The sequence below is a fragment of the Monodon monoceros genome, unplaced genomic scaffold (assembly GCF_005190385.1).
Source record: "Monodon monoceros isolate NGI ecotype Baffin Bay Population unplaced genomic scaffold, NGI_Narwhal_1 Super_Scaffold_6, whole genome shotgun sequence".
In the NCBI taxonomy this organism is placed as follows: Eukaryota; Metazoa; Chordata; class Mammalia; order Artiodactyla; family Monodontidae; genus Monodon; species Monodon monoceros.
This window is the reverse complement of record NW_021703783.1, coordinates 98,565,663-98,586,797: the sequence shown is the minus strand read 5'-3', so window position 1 is coordinate 98,586,797 and position 21,135 is coordinate 98,565,663.

Genomic DNA, 21,135 nt, shown 5'->3' with positions numbered 1-21,135 from the left:
CTTCAGGATGTTGGACTAGGCAATGATTTCCTAGATATGTCACCAAAAAAAGAAATATTAGATAAACTGGACTTCACTGAAATTAAAACTTTTGTGCATCAAAGGACACTGTCAAGAGAGTCAAGAGAGCAGCCCCAGAATGGGAGAAAATATCAATATTTGCAAATCATAGATCTTATGACACTTTAGTATGCAGCATATATAAAGAACTCCTACAGCTCAACAACAAAAAGATAAATAACCCAGTTCAAAAATGGGCAAGAACTTGAATAGACATTTCTCCAAAGAACATACACAAATGGCCAATAAGCACATAAGAAGATTTTCAACATCATTAGACATTAGGGACCACAGTGACATACTTCATCACACCCCCTAGGATAGCTATAACCAAAATATGGGAAATAAGTTTTCCAGTAAGTGGAGAAATTAGAACACTGGTACATTGCTGGTGGGAATGTAAAATGGTGCAGCTACTGTGGAAAGGAGTTTTGCAGTTCCTCAGAGTTAAACACAGAGATGCCATATGGCCCAGCAATTCCACTCCTAAGTATATACCCAAGAGAATTTATAACAAGTGTTCAAACAAGAACTTGTATACAAACATTCCTACTAGCACTGTTTACAATAGCCCAAAGTGAAAACAACCCCAAAGTCCATCAATAGATGAGTGGATAAACAAAATGTTAGATATCCATAAGACATGGAATATTCAGCCACAAAAAGTAATGAAGTACTGACACTTACAACAATATAGAGGGACTGTGAAAACATTATGCTGTGTGAAAGAACCTAGTTACAAAAGATCATGTATCATATAATTTTTTTGTATAAAATGTCCAGAATAGGCAAATTCACAGAAACATAAAGTGGATGAGCGGTTATTAAAGTCTGGGAGTGAAGGGTGGGTTGTGAGGAGTGACTGTTACGTGTATGAAGTTTCTTTGGGAGTGATGAAAAATGTTTTGGAATTAGATATTGGTAATGGTTACACAACCCTGAGGATATACTAAAACCACTGAATTTTGTGTTTTAAAATAGTAAATTTTATAGTATGCAAATTATATCTCAGTTATAAAAAGAAAAAGCAATAACAAAAAACAACTATCATGGAGTTCTTTTGTAGCAATCATAAACATACATTTAGATGTTGAATCAACAATCAACTATACTAAATATTATGCAAGTGTGTATATGAAGTTTAGGGTAAATCTTCATTAATAGTATATTATACAATTCAAGATAAAACTGAAAACAATTTAGCTGGAAATGAAGGCAAAGTCCTTTGGAGGATTATCTTACATGACTCAACTGTTACTTGAGTTGTGACAAAGAGTGATGCCAGGGGAACATGAGTTTAAATAAAATCATTTTGTGAGGTTGAGAATGATTAAAAGCAGTATTTCTAATTTACTAGACATTTTATATGTGATCATAAATGTGTGTCTGGATAACCAAATTCATAAATATTATAAGTAAAGAGGATGACTAAATGAAATGACAGTTTATCAGAAAATATCTGGACTAAAGCAACAGACAGAAAAGGATGGAAAGTATTTTAAAAGGGCATAAGGAGACATACAAGACATGATAAAAAGTCCAGTAGGTAAGTAATCAGAATCAAACAAAGAAAAAAGAAAAAAATAGAACAGAGTAACATTCATCTAATATTTTCCCCAAATTGACCAAAAAATCAAACATACATGCATACACACACTTATTTAAGTCAAACTTGTAAAAAACAAAGGCAAAGAGAAAAATCTTAAAAGTAATCAGAGAAAATAAATTACTCTACCTTAAAAAAGCCAATAATAAGAAAGAGGGTTCAAGAAAAATGTTAGAATCCAAAAGACAGTGGTATCTCATAGGGATGAAAGAAAACCCAGAATTCTATATGCTGAAAGAATATCAAAACTAAAGATAAAATGAAGACATAATTAGACAACTACTGAAATAATTAGACTCTAGTACAACTTTCACTATGGAAACTATGGAAGTTGTTCAGGTAAAAAGAAATGACTCCCAGTAAAAGCATATAAATGAAGGAAGAAAACATATATGTACACTGTATATATAACTGTGATTTTAACCATATAATTACATATGTTTATATGTAAATATGTATAATTACATATGTAGTAATAATTGTAATTATAATTGCATATAGTAACAATTATGGGGGTTTTAAATATATACAATTAAAATATAAGGCAATAATGGTGGAAAAGTAAGGAAGGGGATTAAAGTATTACACTGTTTTTATGCTCAAGTAGAGATGAAATATTCTAGAAGTTGACAAGTCAAGGATGGAAGTACTCCTCCACACAAGTTAAATACATAGTAAAAGGAGACATAAATAATGAGTTAGGATAATGAGGAAAAAGAACAATAAAAATACTGGAATCAACTAAAAAATGTTAAGAAAAAAAAGAATAGAAATAGATCAGATATGATATGTAGAAATATTAAGGCAGGAAATTTTGATCCAAAAATATCAGTGTTTACATTACATATAAACAGACTAAGAACACTGATCAATTTACAAAGATTTTCATAGTAAAAGAAAAAATACACTATATACTTTTTATGAGTCACATCTTAAAACTAAAGATACAGAAGGGCTGATATAAAAAATGGAAAAAGATAAACCAAGCAAAACTTAGCTTATAACAACAGTAACAATGTTCATCAGAGTAATGACAAAGTGATGTCACTATCAAATATCAGACAAAGTGATGTTAAGGCAGAAAAAATTTATAGTTAAAAAAGAAATATTTCATAGCAATTAAAGGGTCACTCCTCTGGGGAAATAAAACAATTCTACGAATACTATCACCTGTGAACATAGCCTGTATGTATGCATAACCAAAACTGATAGAACAAAGAGCATAAACTGACAAAGAAACAATCATAATGGGAGATTCCAACATATCTCATTTCATAACTAAAAGCAAAAGCATTTATCATATAGAAAATTTTGACAACATGATTAACAAATTTAACATAATTAAAAATGTAGACCACTGCATCCATCAAATGTAGATTACTCATTTTTTATGTGCATATGGATCATTTACCAAACTTACCCTTATGTTGAACCATAAAGCAAGTCTCAAGAAATGATTGAAGTTATACATGGCATACTCTCTGACCACAGTAGAGTTGATGTTTTCAAATATCTGAAAAACTAGTAATACATTTCTAAATAAGACATGGCTCAAAGAAAACAATTCACAAAGGAAACAGAAATATTTTGTCATGTATGGTTATAAAACTACAGTGAAAAATACATGAGATATAGCTGTGTTTCGAGGGAAATGCATGGACTTAATAATCAAAAAGATTAAAGGCTCAAAAACAATCTAAATATCATTTTCAGGTAGCTGGTAAAAGAATAGTAAATTAAATTTAAAATGATAGTTAAGTACAAAATGAAGCTAAAATTAGAAATTAAAGGAAAAAGCAAACTATTATAATGAAATAAATTAACAACAGCAAATATTGGTTTCATCAGAAAGAATAATACATTAGGTAAACATCTGACAGTACTGAATAAGGTTAAGAAAAAGAGAAAGGGAGAGAGAGAGAGAGAGAATGAGAGAGAAAGAAGGCAAAACTTAAAATATGAAAACCACAGTTGACTAAAACTCATTCAAGAGGACATAGAAAAATCTAAAAATGTGCCTATTTATTAAAGTAATGATTAAATCTATAATTAAAATTTCTCCATTACCCCCCAGATATCTTCTGAGTCTATGTGCCTTTACATTCTTCTAAACATTTACAGAACAACAAAATATACAAAACTCTTAACTACAAAATACTCTTCCAGAGAATAGAAAGAGAGTAAACATTTCCCAGTTGTCTTGATGAGATCAGAACATCTTGATAATAAGATCTTATGTGTACTTTACAAATAAATATTGTTTAGGGACTGTGGTATGCTGAATCATATCCCACTCCACCACCAAAAATGTCCACATCTTAATCCCTGGACCTGTGAATATCTTATGGTAAAAGGGACTTTGCAGAGGTGATTAAGTCAAGGGTTTGAGATGTGAAAATTATCCTGGATTAGCCTGGTGAGCTTAATGTAATCACAAGTGCCCTTACTAGGGGAAGGCAGGAATATCAGAGTCGGTAGAAGGAGTTGTGAGGACTAAAACAAGAAATTGAAACAATGAGAAGAAAGGGCTATGAACCAAAGAGAGCAGGCGGCCTCTAGAAGCTAAAAGAAAAACAAGGAAGTAGATTCTCTTCTGAAGCACCAAGAAGGAAGAAGCACTGCTGACGTCTTGATTTTAAACTTCTGCTCTGAAGAACTGAAAGGCAATAAATTCATGGTTTTTAAAGCAATAATTTTGTGGTAATTTTTTACAGTGACAACAGGAAACCAATACAAAGATTAATGTCTCTAATAAATGCAGATGCAAAAATTCCCAAAGTAGGTATTAGAAAATCAAGCCCATGATGTATAGAAATAAACAATAGGTCACAATCAAACTGAGTTTATTGCAGGAGTGCCACTGTGCAGGAATACAAAGGGAACATTTGAAAATCAGTCATTTTAAATCACCATTATAACCAAAAAAGGAAGAGAAATTATATGATCATCTCAATAGATATACACACAAGAAAATTTGATGAAATTCAACACTGATTCATGGTAAAAATAAAAAAACAACAAAAACCTAAGATATAACCACAATGAGCATTATAGTTAATGAGAAAACATTGATGGTGTGTTACCTGATACATATTGGGAACAAGACAAGCTACCATCACATCTATTCAGAAATGTACTGGAAGATCTAGCCAGTGAAATAAGGCAGGAAAAAGAAATTACAGTTTTAATACTGGGTAAAAGTAAGAAAACCATTATTATCAAATGATAAGATTTTTATGTAGAAAATTCTAAGGTATTTATAGATAAACCAGGATAATTAATAAGTAAATTTAACAAGATCTCTGGGGACGAGGTCATTATACACAGCTCAATATTATTTCTGTATACCAAAAACAAATACAATATAAAATAGAGTTTAAAAGGACACCATTAACCATGACTTGAAAAATCTAAATTTTTAGGAATAACAAAATATGTGCAAAGATCTCTACACAGAAAACTACAAAATATTCTTTGGAGAAATTTAAAAAAAAATAATGGATTGAAATATATAATACTTAAATATCAATTATTTCCAAAATGATCTATAGGTTTAATGTAATCCTACACAAAATCTTGGCCAGCATTTCTTTTTTGAAATAGAGTTATTCTAAAAATCTTCCTAAACCGATTCTAAAATTTATATGAAAATGCAAAGGACCAAGAACAGCTAAGACAATCTTAAATAAGAATGCAGTTGGAGGAATCACGCTAGCAGAAATCAAGATCTATTGTAAAGCTGCAGTGATTAAGACAGTGTTGTAATGCAAGGACAGACAAGGAGACCAGTGGAAGGGAATATAGTCCAGAGGCAGATATAAACTTTATAGACAAATGATTTATAATAACAGTGCTTCAGAGCAGTGGAGGAATGTTTTTTCAGTAAATGATGCTGAGTCAATTGGAGATGCAGATGGAAAAAATAAATCTTGTCCTATTCACATCTCACACAAAATTCATTTCCAGAGATATAAATCTGAATGTGAAAGAAGGACACCTTAGGAGAATACTTGAGTGATCTTTAGTTGGCAAAGATTTCTTAAGCAGGACACAAAATGCACTCACTGTACAGAAAAGACATGATAAAATTCTACACTAAAATTAGGAAATTGTGTTCATCAAAAGATACCAAAAAGAGGAAATTCACACACCATTGAATGAGAGAAGATATTCACAGCACCTATAATAAAGGACTTCAAAATCAACAAGGAAAAAACAACCAAAAATACTCAATAAAATATTGGCAAGAGACCTGAACAGTCACTTCACAAAAGAAGACGTCCCAAAGGCCAAAAATATGGGAAACAGTGTTCACCCTCATTACTAATCAAGAAAATGCAAATGAAAATCACAATAAGATACCATGGCATATACTCTGAAGGTAAAATTGAAATGGACAACACCAAGTGTTGGCAAGGAGTGTTCTAGTGTTCTAGTGGAGCAACTAGAACACTCCAACTCTGTGAGAGCTTTACGTTTTACAGCTAGTTTTGGGAAACTGTTGGACAGTATCTGCAAAAGATAAACATACACAAAATGTGGAGTCCAGCAACTTCACTCATAGATATATACCCTACAGAGCCACATATGTATGTGCACCAAAGGCATGTGTAGAATCATCATGCTGCATCACATAAGCTAGTCTCTAACTGGAAACAGCCCCCATATCCATTCACAGTAAAATGATTAAGTAAATTGTGGTATAATTACACAGTGGAGGACTCTACACTAACAAAGATGAATAAATGATTAATCAACAAAACTACACGGAAGAATCCCACAAACATAATATTGAGTGAAAGAAGTAGACACAAAAGAATATATACTCTATGATTGCATTTCTGTGCAATTAAAAACAGGTAAACCTAACCTAGGTATTAGTAGTCAGAATGTGGTTAACTTTGCAAAGAGGAAGGTGGTCCTGGCTAGAAAAGGGCACGGGGGATGTCTGGGGTCCTGGTGATGTGAAAGTTGACGAGGGTGGTGATTTTATGGATGTGTTTGCTTGGTGAAAATTCATTAAACTCTACACAGAGTGCACTTATGACTTATGCACTCTCCTGTTTGTCTAATTTACATTATAATTAAAGACTAGTGAAGTGTTGTTTAAAAAGGAATATGGGAGAAACTTTTAGGGCATGTTAGCTTGTTTCATGTTGGACATGATGAGGCTGAGATACCTGGTACCATCCAAGCCTCCATGTCCAGCTGGCTGTTGAATTTTTTGACTCTGCAGACAGGAGAGAGGGTCAGGGTTAGGTAGACATTTGGATGTTTTCAGCACATCTGAGTAGCTGAAGCTACTTGTAAATGAGTTCCACTGAAACTGTGCCCAAGGTAAACTGAGAGGGAGGGCACGCAGTGTCAGACCTTGTATTAGGAGCATGCATGGTTCAACAGAGGACGAGAACAAGTAGGATGTTTTGTGTGTGTTTATTATACAACAAAATAAAATGGAGTTAATAGAAGTACAAATAAAAATAAGCTAATGAGACTTTTGCAAAGAGTTGGCTCGCAGGATTGTGAGGGGCGGCAAGTCCAGCACCTGTAAGACAGACCAGCAGGCTGGAGCTCTCAGGAAAAGCTGATGATGCATTCTTGAGGTGTAAGTTCTTCTTCTTCAGGGAGACCTCAGTTTATGTGCTGAAAGCCTCCAACTGATTGGATGACCCACCCACATCATCAAGTGTCATCTGCTTTACTCAGAATGAACTGAGATGATCGGTGTTAACCACACCTACAAGATACCTTCACAGCGACAGCTAGACTAGGACTATATTGAAAAACCGGGTACCACAGCTCAGCCAAGCTGATACAAAAAAACTAACCATCGCAGACCCCCTGGAGGTCAGCACTAAGGTCATCTTCCCAGAGAGGACTTCTCTGAACCATGGCCATCTCTCCTTAACTCCCACCTGTCACTCTAACAGCACCTTATTCATTTTCTTTAAAATAATTAGAGAGCAATAAAATCACATTCGTTTGTTTGTTTTATTATCTATCTGGTCTGTTGGAATGTCCACCAGGAGGACAGGGGTTTGACCTTCAGTAGGTTCCACTAAACAGGCAGCCCATTGACCATCAGTGTGTGAGATGACCCTGGAGGATGCTTCCTTCTGTCCAGAGCCTTATGTCTCCCATCCCCAGAACCACAACAGCACTCAAGTGTCCTGGGTTTTCTAACTCCACTGCCCTGTGCTCTGCCAAGTCGTCCTGCAGAGATGTGGAGAGAGAACTCGCCGACTGCTGCTCCTTGCTTAATTGCAAATTTGGAAATTAAATAAAAAGCATCCACCACATTTGGCTTAGCCAACCATGACTGTTTTGAAGAATTAGCTATAAATTAGTCTCTGCTCTGCGTCTTTCTTCCCATCAGTCATTTTCTGAGGTGAAATTAGGGAAACAATGAAAAGATCACAACTGTCTGACATCTGTCCCCAACACTGCATTAGGAAGCCCTGGAAAGCAGAGGCAGGTACACGCAGATACCAATGCACGAGCAGAAGCAGGCGACTTATGTAACACACTCACGCTCTGACTTCCAGAGGAGGGTCGGTGCTACTCCGTAAGGAGCCTTGTTGGTTGGCAGTTAGGTCCCGGAGGCCACCCCGTGGTAGGAGCTCCAGTGCAAGGTTTCCTTGGTGGGGGCAGGGAAGACAACATCCAAGACAGGTGTGGCCTTGTGGGAGCATCCCCCCTGCATGATTCAGGAGACAGCTCCACCCATCACTAAGTTAACTGGCTAACTAACTAACTAAACAAACAGCACAAGACAGACTCAGCATCACGTTGGGACTATTGCTTCGGAAAATCTGCATCCCACAAGAGCAGACCCCACCCAGTGCCCCACAGGGTGCCCTCATCCTAACAGCACCTGGAGCCAGGGCAGAAAGGCTCTGAATGTATGGGGTCCACGTTGGAGCAGTGGCCTCACAGTCCCTCAGCTGAAACCTTTCAGTGCTGTTTCTGGAGCTCCAGCACACGCTGTCCCTGTGTTGAAGCCTGGATGAAAGGCTGAGTTTCAGAGTGGCATCATCCTTCATGTCAGTGGTGCTGGGGCAAGGTGGTGCCATGGCAACCTGGGGTGGGCTGTCCGGAGGGAGGGGCTGTGGGAGGCCCGGGTGGGTCTGGGGAGGCTTGTGAAGGGAGTGATTTTTGAGCTGTCAAAGAAAAGTAGCTGCGGACACTTGTGAAAGGAAGCAGGACAGATTTTATTGAGACTCCTGCAGTAGGAAAGAGACTGTAGTGTCAACTGCACTGGACTCCAAGACAGAGGTGACCGGGGTTTGTAAAGGGAGAACAGAGAGGGACTGAAATGGGATCGTGAGAACGTGAAAAGAGGGAACAAAAAAGGATGGGGGATGTGTGCAGAGAGTGGGAAGTCACAGAAGGGGCTAAGTGGAGAATTCCTGAGGCTGGCTGGGCACTGGGGTGGGGACAGTGCACAGCCTGTGGTTTGGCCACACTGTGTTTTCTTGAGCAAAGACTCAGCACGGAGGCTGGGGGTACCTCTGGGGACACAGCCTAGTGCAAGTGGAAGCCGGGCTAAAGTCTGGTTAAGCGGCTTCACACAGTGTCCGGGGAAGTCCTCCCTGCCACCTGCAGTGGGAGATGGGGTCTCAGTCCAAGGGTTCAGTCCCGGATGGTGGTTGAGGTTTGCACGGAGCACGGACCTGCAGAGGCTGGGAGGGGAGACAGTGGTCTCAGAGTACAGGAATCCACGCACTGTGCAACAGGCCGACCGGGAGCCAAAGGATCAATCTAGGATGCCTGCAGGTTTACGAAGCTGATCTTTCCCAATAAGTGACAAGGGAGGACGGCGCACCTGGGGGGGCGGTTCTGCAGTGGAATCTGGTGTCGTGGCAGGATCTCAGGAAACTTGGCACGCACTGGAAGAGCTGCATTGCCACCAGCAGCTGGTGAGACAGGAAAATAGTGCCCATGGGCTCTTGGGCGTCTGCTCTGGGCCAGGAAGCCCCCTGCTGACCCGTCTCACAACAAATCTGAATGGGGAAATTCCTGTTATCAGTTACAGAGCAGCACTGCCCAAAGAAATGTCTTCAGCAATGGGAACGGTTTCCAATCCATGCAGTCCAACATGGCAGACGCCAGTGGCAACGCTGAGCTTCTCCTAAACCCTGTGCTCCTGGGAAACAGAGAAGGTTAAGAAATCCCCCCACCTTTGTGTTCTGGGAAACAGCTTCCTGCAAAAAGCCCCTTTCCCCATGTGACTCAGACAAGACTCATGGATGCCCTGCAGTTCCCCCGGGACAAGGCCAGACACGGACCCTCCAAGGCTGATTCTGTGCCTCGTAAATGATTAGCTGACGGCCTAGTCCCCACTGATCCAAGAGACTTTTTAACCAAACGTTGGTTAAGACTTTCTGCTCCCGGGCCCTGAACTCTAGCCCACACTCAGCTCAGCTGGTGTTCGCTCCCTCTTGGGACCTGGTTGGCCTCTTGACAAAATCTTCTCTGCTCTATGACCCCGTCATGTCACCCTTTCACCCCACTTCACACACCAGCTCTTTCTAGACTTGTTTGTGCCCTTCAATAAAAGACTAACCCTCTTGCAGACCATCAGGGTGTTCCCCCTTCTGTGATAGAGTCCTGCCCCCACCCCCTTACCAGCAATAATCTTCAGGAATAAAGCATCTCCTTACTAAATCTGGATTTATTTTTCATTCGATGTTGGCCATATGTGGTTATTGAACTCCTGAAATGTGGCTGGAGATGCTGTGGAACTAGGTTTTATTTAATACAATTAATAGAAATTTAACTAGTCACATATGGAAAGCACATTTAAAGGAGGAAACAGGCGGGGGTGGGGGTGGGATGGTGAAGTGTCCTGACCAGGGCCCCCAGGTGAGCACTGACCAGGGCCCCCAGCTGAGCACTGATGGGGGACGCGAGCTAAGCAGCGACTTGTCCGCACATACCCCAGCTCTGCCCCATGGAATGCCCACACTGCTTCACCAGCTGGACTCTGGTGCTGAGTCATCAAACCTTGTGCCCAGATAGAGGGGAGAACGGGCTACAGCCCACTCTGATTCCCCTGCAGTGGCGGTGATGCATCCCTGATTCTCCTCTCAAACTGCTGGTCGTAATGACATTCTTTCTCTCTCCACACTCAGCTCTGAGATCTTACCCTTTTGTCCCACAGACAAATGCAGGTTTTTTCTTAACCGTTTAGAGAATGGTTTGAGATAAGAACAATTTATGTCTCAAACACAGTAGCAGAATAAAGCCTTGTATTTCAGTGGCTCTTGTCACTGAGGGCCTATTGTCTAGCTCTGAAGCCACCCAGGGCTGGGTGGCAGGTGGTAAAACATTCTTTGGAGAAGGAGGAGACATTGGCTGCAAATTAAATGGATTCTTGGATTAAGTTCCTAGTGGGGCTGAGGAAGTCTTTGCGGTCACACTGCCCGCAGTTGAGAATTTTTCACTGGTGTAGAAACATCGTCCTGGAGCCAGAGGCTCACACTCTTGGTCTGGCTTCAGCTGGCCTGTGGTGGCCTTTGTACAAACTCTTTAACTTTGAGTCCAGTTTTCTTATTCGTAAAATTGGAGCACAATGGATCTCTCTTGCCTAATTCTTGAATGCAAACGGGACAAACGAAATCATGATACTTTGAAAATCTAGAAAATGAAAAGTGGGCTTAGATGCTGTTCCCCAGAAGCAGAGCCTGCTGTTTCTCCGTCAAGGGTTTGTTGAGGGGCTCAGGGGGCCAGGATGGGGCTTAGAGAATGCAGGGATGGAGCTGGGGGAAGAGGGACGGGGCTGGAGGCACACAGGATGAAGCTCCGGCAGAGAGCTGACCAAGAACGCCGCTCTGGAGAGCAGTTGAACTTCAGAATCTGCCCCTCCTTGAGGTCAGGATCCTGGCATCTTGTATTCTGTTCCCACCAGGCTGTGGCAGAGGCCTGCGTGAAGGAACCAGGGATGGATAGGTGAGGCTATACCTGTTCTCCTGTTGGGAAGGAAATCCTTTAGAAGGGACACCTGGGATTGTCATCAGTCAATAAAGAGAATGGGTAGGCCACCACCAGCAGTGTGACAGTTATTTTTCATTATTTGTTCTGAGTTGTTACAGAGTTATTACAGGCCTTTCCCACAACAAGGACATGAATCTTTCCAGCACTGCAACAGTGCCTATCACTTAGTTGGTAGCCAAGAATGAATAAAGAATGGATAACTGGATGGAAGGATGGAAGGAAGGAAGGAAGGGATGGAGGGAGGGAAGGAGGGAAGGAAGGATGGGTGGAGGCGGGAAACATGCATAAACTAGCATGTTACGTAGGCATTTTAAACCTCCTACCCCCACTAATTCTCACAATAGCACTGTGGGTGGCTTAGAGAAATTCTGTCACTTTTGCAAGTTGAAAAGGCTGGTGGAGACAGGCCAGTCCAATGCATAGAAAAGGACTCAATAACTGTCTAATCATTTACCCAGAGCGATTGGGCACATGTTGTAATCAATAGAGTACATTATGCCTATTAGGGTTACCAGAGTTAGCAAAATAAAAAGACAGTATTTGGGCTGTACTTATGCCAGAAAAGTATCTACTGCTTTTGAAGTTCAAATTTAACCGGGTATCCTATATTTTATCTAGAAACACAACTCTTACACAGGAGACGTCCAGTCAGTGGGAATCTATGTGGACCCACAAGTTGCCTTGCTCTACTATTTACTTATTGAAACCATCACCTGCAAGAGGGATGTTTATACCAAGACTGGGGCAGAGGTGAGCTTGGCAAAGAGGCAGGATTGCTTCACTCCTGGCAGCACCGTTCGAGGTGCCCCCGTCCAGCATGAGTTCTCTCCCAGGAAGGAGGCACTTTCAGAGAAACAGAGGTCAACATTTTGCCATGGACTCTCGTTTAATCTCGGGGCTTGTGCCTAACAGTCAGGGGCATCACTTCCCTAATCTCGGTGCCTCCTGGCTTTGCCAAGAAGAGTGGAGGGACCACTGTGATCTTGCCACTGACATGAGGCACCTCCAGGGGTACATTTTCGGGGTGGTTGAAGACACACCTGATTTCATTCTTGACATTAAGCAAGATCCTTTTCCAAGGTGTTTTTCTAATGAAAATGTCCTCATTGCTTCTCAGGAAAGACTCTTTCCCAATTTGACTTTGTTCATTAAGAAACTGCATCTGTCTTTGGCCACCAGCTCAAAGAGATGGATGCCATGTTATCACTGGGCACAGTCAGGATGTATTGGGTATTTCATAGAGGAAATGTGCAGCTCTTCGGAAATTCAATTCCATTAAACGTAGCAAATATCAATTGAGTGCCTATAACTGCCGATCATTTTGATGAGAGCAGCTCTTCAGGATTATGTTTCAAAGCAGAGTGTTCATTAATCAAGATATGAGATGTCCAGCAGAAACTTTGGTCGAGAGACTGGACATTTTTTGAACCCCTTCTCTATTGCAGTCCTCCATCAGGGACAGTGGAGGGGGCAGTAGTCTGAGTGACACAAAGGCTGCTGTCCTAAGAATGGTGGTACAGTGGGAGAAATGACCATGGAATGGGCTCAAGGAGATCCTAGTAAGAGCTGGGATGGAGGTGCCCTGGGTGCTGAGTGGGGAGGCGTTCCATGGAGATCTGGATTCCAGCGTGCAGGTGCCCTGGAGCCACTGGCCAGCAGGGGCTGTCTTTGTGTTGACTCCCTGGCCCTCCGTCCTTGGCTGAGCACAAGTGGACAGACAGTAAATATGCACTGATTGGACACAACCAAAGAATGATGAGGTGGAATTCAGCAGGTGCAGAAGCAGAGGGGGCTCTACCTGAGCAGGTGATACCCACACAGCTACAGCATGTGGAAAGGTAGGCTTGGGGAATGACAAGAAAGAAAACCAACATTTAGTTTCAGGTGTCAACTTCAGGCATCAATGAAATCAGAATGACCGTGTGTGTCTGTGCGTGGGTGTGCATGAGAGTGTGTGGTGTGTGTGTGTGTGTGTAAGTGTATATGCTTGTGTGAGAGTATATATATGTATATGTGTATGAGTGTGTGTGTGTTAGGGTTAAGGTGTGTGTGTGTGAGTTAGGGTTAGGGTGTGTGTGTGTGTGTTAGGGTTAAGGTGTATGTGTGTGTGTGTGTGTGTGTGTGTTAGGGTTAAGGTGTGTGTGTGTGTTAGGGTTAAGGTGTGTGTGTGTGTTAGGTTTAGGGTGTGTGTGTGTTAGCGTTAGGGTGTGTGTGTGTGTGTTAGGGTTAAGGTGTGTGTATGTGTGTTAGGGTGTGTGTGTGTGTGTTTTAGGGTTAGGGTATGTGTGTCTGTGTGTGTGTGTGTGTGTGTGTGTGTGTGTTAGGGTTAGGGTGAGTGTGTGTGCATGTGTGTCATTTTGCCAGGGCTGCCATAACAAAGTACAGCAGACTGAGGTTCTTAAACAATGGAAATGTGTTGTCTCAGGGTCTGGAGGCGGGGAGTCTGGGGTTGAGGTGTCTGCAGGGTTGGTTCCTTCTGGGCCTGTGAAGGAGAAATATGATCGATGCCCTCTCCTGCCTCGGGTGGACTTGTGACCATTGCTGGCACCCTTGACTTCCGTGGCATCACCTCAACCCCTGCCTGCATTTTCCCACGGTGCCTTCCTGTGCAGGGGTCTCTCGGTCCACTTTCCCCCTTTACCAATCATGTTGGATTAAGGCCAGCCTGACCCAAGATGATCCCATCTTAAGTAATTACATCTCAAACAACGCTGTTTACAAGGAAAGCTACATTCTGAGGAACAGGGAATTAGGACTTCAACATATGGATTTGGGGGAAACGCAGTCAACTCATAACTCCATGCACACGTACGGTTAGCCGTGCTTCCTTCTCTTCCCCCAGTGGCAGGAGGTGGGCAGAGGGCATCGTCTTGAGCAGACTGTGAGCTACAGCAGGAGGAAAGCTGTAATAAGAACCAGTCCTGGCTGACCACTTGCTATATGTCCGCTGCTGCTCTCAGAATTTTCTAGGCACCAGTTCCCTTAATTGTCAGCTCTGCCTATAAGACCGATGGTCACACTGTCCTGATTTTGGAGCTGAGGAAATCAGGGTGCAGGCAGGGTAAGTAACTTCCCCAGTATCACAGATAGTAAACGACCTGGCTGTAGGAGAAGACGAGCTGGCCAGGGGGTCACCAGCCAAGGTGAGGGCATGGTGGTCCCATAGGCTGTCACGTGGGTGCCCAAGTTGGGATCTCATGTGGGTCATAGCCAGACCTCAGTCGGTCTGGGCACGGTGAAGCCGGATCAGGGCTTCTCCCCTAAATTGTCCTTGCCAAGGCCACAGGTCAAGGTGGTAATAGTTATGGGTGGTCCAGCAGGTGGGGCAACACTAGGGGAAAACATGGGGAGAAGTCTCAGCCCAAAGTTGCTGTTGGAGCAGCAAACGTCCCCTAACCCATGAGGAGACAATATTTGTCTTCAAGCATCTCCTGCATCACCTATACCGTCCAGAGCCCCTGCAGACCTGAAGCACCCACACCACCTGCAGTACCCACAGCACCTGCCCCTTCCTCCAGGGGCAAAGACAAGGAAACAGCCTTAATGAGAGATTTGGATTTGATTCAGAATTAACACCAGAGAAACCAGGTTAACACAAAGACACGTCATTACCCCAAGAGAGACAGGTGTTTCTCCTTTCCAACCTCCTCCCTCTCCCTTTCCCTCTCTGCTGGAAAAGGGGTACGAGAGCCAGGTGAGGTCAGACACTAGGAATGGAGAGGAGCCTGCTCATCTGAGAAACAGAGAGTGTGTTTAGACCCCACTACACCAGGCTCCAGGCTAGGATTTCAATAGCTGGTGGAGCCAGTAGACAGAGATAGGGTATGTGTTCGGGGCATTGTGGGGTCAGGCATTGAGTTCCATTTAAGCCCGCAAAGGGTCGTGTATGTAAACCCAGGAGCAGATCTTACATTGTCAGAATATCAAATCACGTGCCAAAGGCTCTGGACACCCGTTATCAGGTTGCACGCAGATTCAGTTACTCCTTTACACTGTCAGAAGCAGCCTCAAAACATTCCCAGAACACTCGGTGGGGGGGCGGGAATTGACATGGCGCGGTAAGTCTGATGTAACCTAACATGATACACAGGAATCTTTCCAGTGGGTCCTCAAAGCTCAGTGGTATTCATGCTTCCCGTGCTGAGACTAGGAAGGATGTCCAGAGCTGGGACCACAGAACGTGGGTGGGAGTGTGGCTCATTGGAGAGAGGGAGTCAGTGGGGAGGAACCAGAAAGGGCAGAGGGCAGTGGCTGGGAGAACTTACAGACCATCTGTGCTTAGGTGCTCACACTTTGTCCTTTAGAAAATGGGGATCTATTTATGCAATTGATAAATATATCTTGAGCCCCTACCAGGAGCCAGGAGAGTGTTAGATGCTGAGGGTCATTGAAGGGATGCAAGCAGAGGTGAAGGGGTCAGGCTCTCGTGGAGGAAGGCTTTCTGTCACTTGTGTCAGGGAGGCTGGGAGGGGCAAAACCCAGGCAAGGAGATGAGGCAGGGGGCCACAGCAGGGGTCCAAGTCAGGGGCTGGTGGGTGTGCCACTGGGGATGGAAAAGAAAGGGGAAAAAAAGAGACATTCCTTCAGGCTCGCCTCCTCCGTGTGGTACATTCTGACGTGTGAAGGTGTTTCCAGCTCCACCCAGATTTCTCCATCCCTGCCAGTTCCTTGAACAGAAAAGCATTTCCCAGATGACCTCAGTAGGCTGCCTTTTGTTGCATAAAATAAATTTCTGATGATGTACTGACACTTAAAAAAAGCAAGATTCTAAGTCAGGGAAGGGGGACTATGGCTTTTGTGTTCAGGAATGGTGTGGTAAATAGTTTGCTTCGGGTCACTTTGGGTGTTTCCAGGTGATCCATTAAAGGAGATGTGACTGTTTGCCCCTTACATTAATCCAGACTCCCAAATCTGGGTCATCATTCAAAACCTGGGGTGAGAGTTGACATCATTGATCCAACTGTCCGTAAAATTTTATTACAGCGGTGCTTTTCCTAATAATCCATCAGAAAAAAAAAAAAAATCATTTGGTTCGTCTTGAGCTCTGGTACTCTCAAAGTTCGACATTCCCCATTACCCTGCCGTTGATCAATACAAAGCTAGATTCTTAAGTGTGTTTTTAATTACTTTTTGCCATTGTTGGGAACAACTGGATGGAATGAATGGGGGCTGTTCTCACCAGCACTGGCCATCTGTTTCCATCTCAGGCTCCGGGAGGCTTTTCTTCAGTGGCTTTGTATAGGACTATTGTTGCAGTTCATGGAAATGGACTCAAACTGGGGTGTAGATAAATCGAAAGTTTAAAACACAAATCATTGACGTTGTCTTGGAACTTAATTGCTTCTTTGCCATCTGACATTTCTCCTTCACTGTCAGGCTCCAGGGATATCACTCAAAAATTCCGGCCAACTCTGGATGTCTGCAAATGAGCGAAGGTGGGGATTCTAAAGACCCAAAGATGAGCAGACCATCAGGGCAAGAAAAGAGATGAGAGGCAGGCTGGACGAGGCCTCACCTGGAGGCAAATAAAATGGAGAGTGGAAAGGACAAGTAGGGGGGTCACGCAGACAGAGCACCAAGGCCCAGGCCCCCTGATTCTGGTTCTGTGCCCCCCCCGCCCCCATGCCTTTGGCCAGCCAGCCCTCCCAGAAGTATCTCCGTGGTTGTAGGAACGTGTCCAATGAAGGATGTCAATCTATACCAAAAACAGTGGACAGAGTTGGGCCATTCTCGACTCCGAGGAGCACGGCAGAAATGCTTCACCTTTGCGTTGCCTTCTGAAATCTACAAGGGAGTATTAAACTTCTAAACAGAAGGGTGCGGTCTAAGCAGAGTGCCAGTGAAGATGACCTCTCTCAGGCCTTGGTAAGAAAGGCGATCCACTCTCATACGGTGTGAAAGCCCAAAAAGTCTTCCCAGTTCACCATTCAGGCAGCAGCGCTGGCCTGGGTCAGGATCTCTGAGTTAAAATATAAGTCCTACAGCCATTTACCATGGACATGGGGCAAGCTACCCAAGCCACCCAGGCCTCAGTTTCCCATCCTGTAAAATGACACCAAGATTCAGTTAAGGCACTGTGCAGCTCTACTATCCCGTAATTCTACTCCCTTGACTTCTTCTACTTCTTTACAAGTGCTCAACAGGAGAAAAACAGCTGACGTTCTCATCCTTGTCCCATCCACCCCTGTGGTTATCGACTGCCCAGGTGTGGTCCTCGGGGAGTTGATGAAACACATCCCAGCCACCGCCCTTGTCTGTTTGCTCCGATGCTACCTCTAAATGCCTTTCGCAATCCCACTTACACTCAACCCCTCGCCTCTCTGAGGATGAAATCCACCCCTGAACATAGAGACCTATCAGGTGCCAGTTTCTCTGGGAAGACCCCTGTGATCACCCAGAATCACACTGGCTTTTCCTTACTGAGCACATTTAAGCAAAAATGTCTCTGCTCTCTGGTGAGCACAAGCTCACACTGGGCGGTCGTGTGGCTCATTTTTTCCCTACTTTTTTTGCATTCTGTTGTAGAAAAGACTATTTTCTTCTGAGATCCCTTCCACGGTAACTCATTTGTTTGGTGTTCTGTCCTGGCATATTTTACATAAAACTGGAAGACATAGTTACAGAGTAAAACCTCGAGCATAGAGGAGAAGATGAGTATTACTGGTGTTATTTTAGGAACTTATTCCTGAGTCCAGGCTTGCGCAAATGGGGAGCACAGCTGTATCAGATTGGATTCAACTGTAATATAGTTTATTTCAGTAAAACCACGGAGAGATGAAAATCCTGATATTATCTCAGTGGTAGATCGTGAAGGCAGAGAGAATAAATCAGAGAGACAGAAATCTACAGTTTTGAGCAGCAAGGCCAAGTCATCTCTCCACCGTCCATCCATCCACCCATTCGTCTCTCATTTATTTAAAGACTATTTAGTAAACACTTTGATTTTGCCATCCCTGGGCTTGGCTCTAGGTGTGCACACAGCACATCAGCGCCCCACAGGCTCCTCATGCCTGATTCTGGTCACCAAGGGTAACCATGATCCTGACTTCAGACAGGATGGAAATGTGTTGCCCTGACTTCTACTTTATGCATATTCCTCGTGTTCGGATTCTCTTTTCCGCGTGTTGTGAGACTCACTCCTGTTGTGTGGCGTACTGGTAGTTCCATTACTCCTGTTCTAGGTGGTATTCCATTGCATGGATATGCCAGAACTTTCTGACCCACTCTACTGCTGATGGATCTCTGGGTTATTAGCAATGAGGGTATGATATCCCCACACATTCTTGCTCATGGCTTTGGTGCACGGCTGCATGTATCTTTCCTTTTGAATGTCTTCCTAGAAATGTAATTGCTGGTGCACAAGGTGTATGTGTGATATTAGTGAATAGCCCTAAACAGTTCAAAAATATCTGTGCTAATTTACACTCCTACCAGCACTACTTGTGAGTTCTATTTGTTCCACATCCTTGCTAACACTTGGTGTTGACTGTCATTTTCATTTTAGCCATTATAGTGAGTCCAAGCATTTTAAAATTATTAGTAGTATTAATCTTTTCTCTAAAACATATTATATCCATGTGTTGAAGAAAAATGTAAAATCAGAGAAAGTTTAAAAATATGTTTAATGACCCCAAATCCTGTATTTTTGCAAACTTTATTGTCTATATACTTAATTTAAAATTGGAAGTACTGGGATCACCTGATATACAGTTATGTAGCCTTCACTTCTTTTTTCACACAACACTGTACAGTGAGCATATTCCCAACCTATTAGATAGGCATCAAGGTTGTGACTTCCATAGCATCAGAGTATTTATTGGGAGGACTGTGCCAAAATTTACTTATCCATACCCTAACAAAGCTTATATAAAAAAGTAAGTCAAATGGACGCCAGAGAGCTTGACTGCAGCTCAGATCAAACCACAACAATATGTAAAGAAGCTCAAAAATCTCTAGTACACAACCACTTAAAATCACAATATCTGTAATCCAATCAAAATCACCAGTCATGCAAGGGAGGAGGAAATTATGAGCCCAAACTGAGAGAGAAAATATCAGACAATGGTAACAACCAGGAGTAACACAGACAATGGAATCAATAATGTAGGACTTTTTAAAACTATTAAAATATACTCTATTTGTACAAAAAAGGTAGAGAAAATATAATCATTAAATTAAAGCTAATCTTACTAATAATTAAATTTAGCAAGTTTTAGGATACATGTTTAATATATAAAGTATCCCTTTAAATAGTATCAAATAACATGAAATATTTAAGGGTAAATCCAACAAAATATGGACAAGATATGGGCACTATAAGCAACAAAGCTCTGATGAGAGAAATTTAAAAAGTAAGTAAGTGAAGAAATCCCAGGTTCGTGGGTTGAAAGACTCAGTATTTTAAAAATTGTGTTGACTGTGTTTTCTTATTTTCTGTGTTCTTGAGGCTCTTGCATCTGGGGCCTTGCTGACAGGGGAGGGACTGGCCCTTCCAGGGCTGGTCAATTCCTAGAGATGGCAAACAACCCTCCCAGGAGTCTTGCATATGCAAACTAAACAACTCAGAGTCCAGACTCTGAGCTACCAACTGCGCCTGGTAGCAGGCAATATTTCCCTGCTGTAATCACCCCAGGACCTAATACCAGACAGTCAAAGATAGCACCCACACTCCAGAACCCACTGAAATTATTTCAACTTGCCAATCCTAAGCCTGCTTTCCTGGCCTTGCCTTTCCCATGGAAACGACAGTAAAGAACTCCTGGCCATGCTCTGCCCCCCATACCTCCTGCCCCCTGACTGACCCTGGTGCTTCACTGTGAGCCTCCCCCACCATGGTATGGCATGGCCCTTTCTTTTGGCAACTGTGAGTAACAAATTATCTTCTCAATGGAATTTTTCTCCTGATCTGCTGGCCTCACCATACTTCTATAATAAAAAAAACCCCTACATTTTAAAACAAAGATGTAAATTATCCCTAAAACTGATCTGTACATTCAACACAAATCCAATCAAAATCTCACTTTTTTCTTTTAGAAGTCAGCAAGCTGACTCTAAAATTTATAGAAATACAAACGACAAAGGATAGTCAAAACAAACCTTAAAAATGAACAAATTAAAACTTTTAGATGAAAATTTCTAGAAGAAAACATAGAGAACATCTTCACAAATTTAGAGAAGGCAATGTGTTTTTGTTTATTTTCTTTTTGTAAAATAAAACACAAAAAGCATAAAGTATGAAATAAAATATTGAAAATTGGATTTTACAATAGCTGAAAACTTTTGTTCCTAAAAGAATTCTATTAAGAGAATGAAAGGACAAATCACAGACTGGAAGAATATATTTATAAAACATATATTTGATCAAAGACCTGCATCTATAATATATAAAGAATATTTATAACTCAAAATTAAGGAATAATAAAACCTAAATTAGAAATGTACAAAATATATGAACAGACATTTCATGAAAGAAG